Source organism: Chrysochloris asiatica, unplaced genomic scaffold, assembly GCF_000296735.1.
Source record: "Chrysochloris asiatica unplaced genomic scaffold, ChrAsi1.0 scaffold00035, whole genome shotgun sequence".
NCBI classification, from domain to species: Eukaryota; Metazoa; Chordata; class Mammalia; order Afrosoricida; family Chrysochloridae; genus Chrysochloris; species Chrysochloris asiatica.
The window spans coordinates 2,020,049-2,031,082 of NW_006408553.1; positions in this window are offsets into that span (position 1 = coordinate 2,020,049).

Consider the following 11,034-nt stretch of genomic DNA (forward strand, 5'->3'; position numbering starts at 1 on the left):
ACCCTAAGGCCAGCAGTTCGAAACTACCAGCCGCTCCGCGGGAGAAAGATGAGGCTTTCTGCTCCCGTAAAGATTTACAGCCTCGGAAATCCTGTGCAGGGTCGCTATGGGTCGGAACCGACTCGAAGGCACATAACAACAACCCTATAAGTATATATGTACCCTATATATATGTACCCTATATATATATATAGTTGTTGCTGTTGTTAAGTGCCGTCGAGTCGGTTCCGACCCATAACAACCCTGTACAGGGTTTCCGAGGCTGTAAATCTTTACGGGAACAGAAAGCTTCATCTGTCTCCTGCGGAGCAGCTGGTAGTTTCAAACTGGTAGGTTCACAGCCCAATTTGTAACCACTACGCTATATATATATATGTATATATGTTGTTGTTGTGAAGTGCCGTTGAGTCAGTTCCGTCCCATAGTGACCCTGCATAGGGTTTCCAAGGAGCGACTGGTAAGCTTGAACCACCAAGCTTATATATATATATATACCCTATATGTAGTTTTCCTTATTTAGGTCTCAAAATAATTGTCACTTTGAAAAAATGAAAAACAGGAATGTATTCAAGGTCACTCAGGACTTTAATTCAAACAAACACCTGGCAGATTAGAACTTCAAATTCTCATGGACTGTCTGAAGCCATGGAGGCTGGGTGTCCTGGTGTGGCACTTTGGGTTAACGCACCAGACTGTAAAGGCTTTTGAACTGCGAAGTCAGTGGTTCAAGCTCACCAACTGCTCCTCAGAAACCCTATACAGGGTCACTATGGGTCAGAATTGACTTGATGGCACTTAACAACAGCAATATATAGGGTATAGCATAGTGTCTAGCCAATAGTTGGTACACAATGAACACACATGAGTTAAAATAAAAGAATGAATGAATAACCCACAAATCCCAGGGTGGATTGAAAGCTCAGCTTTGGGGCCAGCTATAAAGAAGCAATTTTCAACTAGCTAAACCAGGCTGACAGTCAATTATCTACAGAAGGACTGGGGAAGAATCATTCCTGAAGATGGTGTTTGATTAGAGCAGGAGCATGGATAGGACGAAGAGACAGCAAATAACACAGAAACTTTAAAAGAAAAAAAAAAAAAAAAAAATCATGCCTCTTCTCAAACTCCTTCAGTGGCTCTCACTCTGAATTCCTCAGTCAGCATTCAAGACTCCTGATTGGCCCAACTCAATCTAACGTCTCACCCTTATTAATTTCTCTCCCTACACTTATTCCTGACATCCTCTAAACTGGTCTGCTAACACATCAGTAGGTACCAGCACATTTGGTTTCCTCTACTTTGTGTGTGCAGAAACATTAACTCTCGAGTTTTTCCAGCACCTTCTTGTTTTTACCTTGGGCCCACTGGAATCTCTCTCCTCCTTAAACTACACATTTTGCCTCTTAATTATATATCCTTTTCAGTGTCACTTTTCAAATAGCAGCCTGAATCTGTGCAAGTAGACAATAAGCTCCACAGTGGGAGCAGGAATGTGTGTGTGTATACTCAGACATGTTATAGAGAGAGAGAGATAAGAAAGAGAAGATGACTACTGGAACAACCCTATTTCTATATGCGTACCCCTTTGCAACATGTCTTGTTTCACCCATCAAAATGTAGTCTGTTTCCCTATTCACTGAATCCCAGCTGGCCCTGTAACTTGCTTTGAAAAATAGAATGTAACAGAAGCGATGGTGTATGATTTCCTAGTCTAAGCCTCAAGAGGACTTACAGCTTCACTCTTGCTCTCTTAGAGTTCTGTCACTGTTGTGTGATGAAGGCTGATCTAACCTTCTTGAGGATCAGAGAATACATGGAAAGATAGGCCTGGAACAGTCAGCAGTAGCCACCAGACATGTGAGTAAGGCCACCTCAGACCATACAGGCCCAAGTGAGCCACCAGAAGACTGTTGTTCTTGTTAAATGCCGTCAAGTCAGTTCTGACTTACTGTGACTCTACTTGGGGTTATGGAGGAGAGAGGCTGGTGAGTTTGAACTGCTGACCTTGTCATTCAAACTAACCTTGCAGTTCAACACATTAACCTACAACGCCACACCAGGACTCTGTCACCAGAAGACTACAACCATCTTAATGTCCTCTGGAAAAAGTAGCAGAAGACTCTCTCAGCTGATGTCAGTCTAATGTTGGGTCCCAGACACTGATGAGCAAATAAAACGATTGCTGTTTTAAGCCACCAGCTTTTGGGGTGGTTTTGTACAAAGGAAAGATGATTATATATAAGTATGTATGTATTTATTCATGTATCTGCATAATTGAATGTGATGTACATATTAGCATAAAAAATAAAGGAATAAATAAATTCCAAGTCTTAATATATTCCTAGCATAGATTTTTCCTTCTGAGCCCCCTTGATAAGGCAACGTTTTGCCTACATTTTGTGTGTGCGGGGAAACAAACCTCTCAAATTTCTCCAGTTCCTCTCATCTTCACTTGGACCTACAGGGGTCTCTCTCTGTGGTGGAATAGACTCAACTTCTCATTTTTCTTTCATCTAGAGAGGAAAATAGCCAAGATCTGAAAGAAACTCACCTAGTTTTAGGGAGGGCTTGAGTCTACTGATTTTTCTTTGATTCACAAAAGATTCAGCAGTTGAATGTTGGTGAGGTAAACTGGAAGTCAGACAATGGCTGTCTGAGCCTGGTCTTGCCACTTACTGACATGATCGGATTCCTCTCTCTGTAAATAAAAGATTCAAGTAGAGAGGTTTCCTTCATCTACAGCATACCCTGGGTCCTTGAGGTTTGAAGACTACTTGAGGCCAAGAACTTTGGGAAGTCTCCTCTTTCCTTTGGTTTGATGTTAGGCTGTTAACCACAAGATCAAACCTGGCAGCCACTCCACAAGTGAAAGATGAGGTTCTGTGCTCCCATGAACCTGTACAGTCTTGGAAATCCTACATAGGGTCACTATGAGTCAGAATTGACTCAGTGGCTCTAGGTTTGGTTTTTTGGTTTGGAATAAAAGTAAATAACTAGTTGTTGATATGAATATTTTGATACTTTCCATTTGCCCACATCATGGTATACAAAGAACAATCTACAAATGATTGTGGAGATGGTGCAAGAACAGGGCAGTGTTTCCTTCTGTCATGCATGAGGTGGCTGCAAAAATGGCACAAAGGCCATGTCTGACTTCCTGTGGCTTCACACGGATGAAGAGGCATCAAAATCAATATCAACCCAAGGCTGATTTCTGTGGAGTGGAGGTCAGACACGCCTGCATCCTACAGCCTTCTTTGCCCTCTCCTGGCACCAACCTTCCCTCCCACGTACAACACTCTCTACTTCAAATCTGGGATAGATAAATTGTTGCAATGGCTGTAAAGAATTCATGGACAATACTCGCAATGATGGGGTTTATTAAGAAAATGAACAGGGTACAATTCAGGAGCAGAAACAATTCAATAGCCGAAGTCCTCCAGTCAGGAGCACCTTTCTCTGTTGCACCGCAGACCCGCCTCACTTTTGTCTTCGGCCTCTCAGCCATGTGGTCCCTTGCTGTTTTTGTTATGTGCCGTGGAGTTGGTTCTGACTCATAATGACCCTGCACAGGGCTTCTGAGGTTGCAAATCTTTACAGGAGCAGAAAGCCTCATCTTTCTCCTGCTGAACAGCTGGTGGTTTTGAACTGCCGACCTTGAGGTTAGCAGCCCGATTAGTAATCACTACGTCACCAGAGCGCCTTACATGGTCCCTTAGCTTCTGCCATTCCCTGCTAGTGTTACAAAGCTCCTTTAGTGCTGTCTGTAAATACTGAAAGGGCACATTTTGAAAGACACTCAGCTTTACTCAGTCCACCAGCTAGGAAGCCCACAACCTCTGTCTCTCCATGCCACAGCCTCTGCCACCACCTCCTGCCAACGCTTTTCCAGGTAGGGACCTCGTGCTCTTCGTTCTTGATGGAACTGTGATCATCTGTTTCTATTTTTGAGATGACTCCTTTTAAACTTCGTGGTATTAAAACCAACCAGTCCCAGCATTAGTTCCACCATAACTGGGTGGAAATTAAGAAGAGTTTGATTAGAAAAGCTGTATCAAGTAAATTCACAGTAGCACAGTAGCCAGGAGCTGGGAGCCAACTCACTGGCAATTAACAACAACAATCTTCCCAGAAGTACCCATCTCATTTTAAATTTGAGGGGATCAGGCTCAGACTGGTAAGTTACTCAAGTTCATGCAATTATTACATTCAAAGTCAGGAACTAAACTCAAATTGATCTGATCCCATCATGTACAGCTGTTTTCACTATATCACACCGACTCTGACATCATTTGGTTGGTGGTTATGTGCCACGGAGTTAGTTCCAACTCACAGAGACCGTGAACAGGGTTTCAGAGGCTGTAAATCTTTACAGGTGCAGAAAGCCTCATCTTTCTCCCTTGAAAAGGCTGGTAGGTTCAAACAGCTGAACTTGAGGTTAGCAACCTGACTTGTAACCACTATACTACCATAACTGCTCTGACACCATATGTTGTTGTTGTTGTTGTTAAGTGCCATCAAGTTGGTTTTGAACCATAGCAACAATGTATATAGGGTTTCCTAGGAGCAACTGGTGAGCTTGAACCGCCGACCTTGAAGTTCAAACGGCTTTGCAATCTGGCACATTAACCCACAGCGCCACACCTGGGCTCCTGACACCATAGTCTTTTATTTCATGGACTCCTAATGTGATGCTTTAGGATACGCAGCGGACTGCAAACCACAAGGTCCACAGTTCAGACCCAACAGTTGCTTCTCGGAAACCCTATCCAAGGTCTCTATGAATTGGAACTGACTCAACAGCACTTAACATTTCATGTCTGGATCTTTCCAAATTCTCATCTAGAAAACTGAGGTATCATATGTAGTTGTTGTTAAGTGCTGTTGAGTACTTAACACTTTGTCTCTCACCCAAGGGATCTTAGCTTCTAGTCAACATAAACATAGATAAAACATACAAAGAGACTTCAAAATGTTCATTGAAAAATGGAATTCATGGGATTTTTTTCAGAAACATTTTGAAACCGCTTGTATAAATGCTGACTTAGTGGTACCAACCTTAGCACATAACAAGGATGAGAAATGTAAGATTCTTAAAGAATGGAGGGGAAAGAGTCTTCATGGAACAAAAGGAGTTCAAGTTGAGCCTTGAAGAAAAGCAGAGAGCAAAAGTCTGAAAGAGAGGATTACAGAAAACACAGAGAAGATAGATTTCCAAGGGGCTACAGGCTCCATAAGGAGCTCTGGTAGCGTAGTGGTTACGAATCAGGCTGCAAACCACAAGGTCAGCAGTTCGAAACTACCAGCTATTCAGTGGAGAAAGATGAGGCTTTCTGTTCCTGTAAATTGCAGCCTCAGAAACCCTCTGTACAGTACAGGGTCGCTATGAGTCAGAACCGACTCCACAGCACATAACAACACAGGCTCCATAAACAAGTAATCAGATGCCATCAGATGCCATTGAGTCAATTCTGAGTGATGGAGACCCCATGTGCTCAGAGTAGAACAGTGTTCCATGGGGTTGTCAATGACTGAATTGGGGGGGGGGGGGGAGTAGATTGCCAGGCCTTTCTTCTGAGGAATCTTTCAAATCTTCAAACTTTTGGTTAACAGCCGAGCCTGTTAACCATGTGCACCTCTAGGTTGCTGTTAGTTCCCCTCGAGTCTATTCTGACTCACAGAGATCCTGTGCAGAGTATAACTGTTCAAAGCTACAACCATTTGGAAGATTTATCATGCCTTACTTCCAAGGTATCTCTGGGTGCGTTTGAACTGCCAACCTAGTTAATAGTTAGGCACTTAACCACCCAGGGCACAAAGGTTCAATTTGTGGTTGTTATTAGTTGCCATCAAGTAGATTCTGACTTGTATTGACCCTATAGTAGAACTGTCCCACAGAGTTTCCTAGACTGCAACCTTCTGGGAAGTAAATCTCCAGGTCTTTATTTTCTGCACAGAGACTGATGAGTTCTAACTGCTGACCTTTCAGTTAGCAAGCAAGCACTTAACCACTGTGCAACCAGGGTTCCTACATAATCCATCTAAAAATCAAACTTGTTGCCAATGGAGTACAGTCCAAATCATAGGACTTTCAAGGCTGAATTCTTTTTTAAAAACTTTTTATTGTGAACTGAATGAAAGTTTACTGACAAGATCATCAGTTTTATATCCCACAAATCATACTTTGTTTCATCTCAGTGACTGCAATTCCCTCCATGTAACAAGTTATCCATCCCGCTTCCTCCCTGTGCTTCCTATTTCCATTCCACCCACCTTTCTATCCCTTAACTTTGTCCTAAAGCAAATGCTGACCTTTTGATTTTTTTAACAGCATTTACATTTATTACCTTTTTTTTTCTTTTTATGTACACATACCACATTGGAAATATACATTCGTTTAAATGTCCAAAAGGCACATTTTGTAAGCCAGCCTCCTGCCCACAGACACATGCTTTTTAGATTTTGAATGCTTGAGGTATCTATCCATCATGGTGAACATACCTCACCTGTGTTATTGTACCCCCATACACCTATGTACTGTTGTTGTTTTTAAGTGCCATTGAGTTGGTTCCTACCCACAGTGACCCTGTATAGGGTTTCTGAGGAGCATTTGGTGAGCTTGAACCACCAACCTTGCAGTTCAAAAGACTTTGCAGTCAAGCGCATTAACCCACAGCGTCACATCTATCTACTACTTGGCTGAAAATTAAGTCACAAGGGTGGTTTCCCTTCCAGACCTGAAAGGTAGTCGAGGGACATAGTCTCAGGTTCTTCCAGTTTCTTTCTGACCAGGAAGTCTGGGCTTTCTGGTTTAAATTGATTTTGAGTTTTGTTCTATATTATCTCACTCCACCCAAGATTGAAATCTTGGTGGAAGCAGACAAGTGAGTCTTTCTCCAGTGGAGAAGCTCACGGGTTCAAAACACTGACCTTTCAGTTAGCAGTCTATCACTTACCCTGCTGTGCCACCACAGCTCTTACAAACTCCATTGTTGTTGTTAAGTGCTATCGAATCAGTTTCAACTTGTAGCAACCCTGCACAGGGTTCAAACCAACTTTGCGGCCCAATGCTTAACCTACAGCACCACGCCAGGACTCCTTGTTGTTATTAAGTGTCAAACCATAGGGACTGGTGGGTTTGAACTGCTAACTTGAGGTTCAAACTGACCTTGCAGCACCATACTAGGGCTCCTTTGTTGTTGTTGCTAAGTGCCGTCAAGTCAGTTCTGACCCATATCTGTATAGGGTTTCCAAGGAGCAGCTGGTGAGCTTGAACTGCCGACCTTGAGATTCAAATGACTTTGCAGACCAGCGCATTAACCCACAGCACCACACCAGGACTTAGTGGACTTAAAAGGCAGAGAGAGCAAATAAGCAAAAGGGAACCGTCTAATATCCAGGCCTGTCAGTGCCACTTAACAGAAGGTTCTGCAGATTTCAGATGACTGAAGTCATACCCTTTTACCCACACAGACCAACAGACATACAAGTTGCTGTTAAGTCTACAAGTGCCATTGAGTTGGTTCTGATTCATAGTGACCCTATCTAGGGTTTCCAAGGAGCAGCTGGTGGGTTTGAACTGCCAACCTTGTAGGTTCACAGTCCACTGCTGATCCACACCAGGAATCCTACAACCTACTTTGTGTTTGCTCCTGTTAGTAATTCCAGAGGAGGGTGGGCATGGCCATGATAGCAGATTGTTGAGGCTCTAATTACATGTCTTTGAGGTGGATATTTAGTAAAACCACAGACTTGGAACAACATAAAAGTGCATAAAACAGCCTCATCCGTTCATTATGCAAAGGAATTGCTCATTTATGGAGTTTGGATTACAGTAGAGAGCTTATAAAGCAAAAAGATGGTACTTTATTGAATCCCTTAAGCACAAGCATATTCCCTTGTTAAGAGCCCACCTGTTGGATGGAGCCTAACCAACGCATTTGTTGTTCACCTCCCCCTCCACATAGTGATGCCCAACAAGTGCCACTGCCACCCCGAGTTCCAGGGCAATGAAGAAGGGCAAGGGCCATACAAACCTACTGAGAGAACAACTGTCCATCGAAATTCTAGAATCACATGGAAAGCGGTACATGGGAGGGTCATTTATTATGAGCAAGAAACAATGTCAACGTTGGGGTCAAAGTGGGAACAATGAAACAGAGCCTTTTACATTAATGGGGCAAGTATTCCTGATTCAAAAAATTCCTTGGGATTTGTTAAGTGCTGTTGAGTCTGTTCTGACTCATAGTGACTCTGTATGGGTTTCCAAGGAGCAACTGACTTTGTGGTTCGCAGTCCTGTGCTTATCTTACAGCACCACAACTAGGATCCCTTATTTAAAGAAAAAAAAAGTTTGAACCTAATTAACCTTCATTTCTAGATTTGATTATCTGCTTCCTTTTTCATTTACATAAAAACAGACTTTTAGAATGTTTCACTCACTAAAAGTACATTTCTCAAAACGTACATTTCTCAAAACATATTTCGTGGAACACTAATTTATTCACTAACTCAAGACTATCATTGCAACTTGTAGGGACCCTCCAGGACAAAAGTAGAATTTTCACAATGGGTTTCTAAGGCTGTTATCAATTCAGAAGCAGGCTGATAACATCTTTTCCCCACCAAACGTCTGCTAGGTTTAAATCAGCATTACCAAGGAGCTCAGGTAGTGTAGTGGTTACGAAATCGGGCTGCGAACCGCAAGATCAGCAGTTCGAAACTACCAGCTGTTCCTGCGCCCGTAAAGATTTACAGCCTCAGAACAAACTCCACAGCCCTGTGACACAGAGCCTACTTACTACTATTTTGTTGTTGTTGTTAAGTACTGTGGAGTCAGTTTCGACTCATAGCGACCCTGTACAGGGTTTCCGAGGCTGTAAATCTTTACGGGAGCAGAAAGCCTCATATTTCTCCCGCGGAACAGCTGGTATTTTCAAACTGCTGACCTTGAGATGTGCAGCCGGATTAGTAACCACTACGTTACCAGAGCTCCTTTACAAGGGGGAAAAATGTTTGGAGGTCAAATACAATACAAAAATGCTGCAAAATAAATTCACACCCCACAGATTTCCCCCCCTAAAAGATTTACAGTGAATATTAACATGTTAATATTAACGTATCTGAAAAGTCTTAGAATAAACAAATTTAACTCAATATTTCTAAAATTTAAGTAAACAGAAAAACTTTTTTTTTCTATTATTCTGAGGAATACGTTTTAAACAATAATGGTCTCTTTGCCTAGTTTTTCAGTTTCTATTTTCTAGAGGAAATTTGAAGACTGATTAGTAATTTCTTGAGACCTAGGGACCAGTCACTGGAGAAGGATCTCATGTTTGGTAAGGTGGAGGGTCAGAGAAAAAGTGGACGACCCCCAACGAGATGGATTGGACAAGTGGCGGCATCAATGGACTCAAGCGTGACAACAATAGCGAGGACTGCAAGGTTGGTTTGAATCGCCAGGCCGACAGTTCAAGCTCACCAGCCACTCCTCAGAAACACTATCCAGGGTCGCTATGAGTCGGAACCGACTCAAAGGCACTTAACAACAACAAATCTCTAATATAAAACCCAAAAATTAAACCCACAGCCACCACTTAGATTCCAACTCACAACAATCCTATATAAGGTTTCAGAGACTGTAAATCTCTACAAGTGCAAACACACTTACTTGCCTACCTGTGGTTAGTAGACCAATGCCTAATCCACCGTGCCACCAAGTTTCCTTAATCCATTTAAGCAATCTTCTTATTTAGGAATATATCATTTACTCATAAAGAAATTTAATTACCAGGTTTTCTTATAGAAACCAGAGAATTCTTCAACTGCATGTAATCTGGGACCTGAAAAGTCAAGGTTTGACACCCAGGGAGGGAGGCACAATCAGAGCCTTCAGGCCAAAGGACTCAGCCACACCTGGGCCCCAAATGGAAGAGTATCCTTTCCAGATTGCACATATTAAAATACAATGGTGAAACTAGAAACTGCCCACAGCTCATCAACAGATAGATAGATAAACAAATGGTGGTAGAAGCATACAATGGAATACTTGTTAACTGATATGTTAGTGCCAATTCTTGAAGACCTAAATCTAAGCATTGCCACTGTTATGTCTGAGATTATTCTTGCAGATGTCCTGTCAATCCATCTCACTGAAGTTCCCTTGTTTTTACTGACCCTCTATAACATTAAGATGGGGAGTCCTGGTGCTGTGGGTTAATGTGCCAGACGGCAAAGCCATTTAAACTAAAAGGTCGGCGGTTCAAGCTCACCAGCTTCTCCTTAGAAACCCTATACAGGGTCGCTATGGGTCGGAATCGATTCGATGGCACTTGACAACAACAACATAACATCAAGAAAAGTGGAGAACAGATTGAGGTTGTCATGGACTTCATTCTTCTTGGATCAACTATCAACACTCATGAAAGCAGCAGTCAAGAAATCAAAGGACATATTGCATTAGGCAAATCTGCTGCACAAGACCTTTCTAAATTGAAGAGCAAAGATGTCAGCCTGAGGACTAAGGTGCACCTGACCCAAGCCATGGTATTTTCAATAACCTCATATGCATGTGTAAACTGGACAATGAATAAAGAAGATCATAGAAGAGTTGATGCATTTGAGTAATGGTGTTGTAGAATAATATTAAAAGTATCATGGACTGCTAAAAGAACAAACAAATAAATCAGTGTTGGATGGTGTACAGCCTGAGTGCTCCTTAGAAGCCAGGATGACCATACTTTGTCTCTCATACGTTGGACATATTATCAAGAAAGACCCGTCACTGGAGAAGGTCATCATGCTTGGTAAAGTGGAGGGTCATCAAAAAAGAGGAAGACCCCAAACTGGATGGATTGGCACAGTAGCAGCATCAATGGAATCAAAGCATAGCAACGATTGTGAGGTTGGTGTGGGACCAGGCAGTATTTCGTTCTGTTGAGTCACTATGAGTCAGAACCAAGTCAATAGCATCTGACAACAAAACAAAAAACTTTATCAACCATGATATTCTTTTGTAGTGACCGGTCTTTCCTA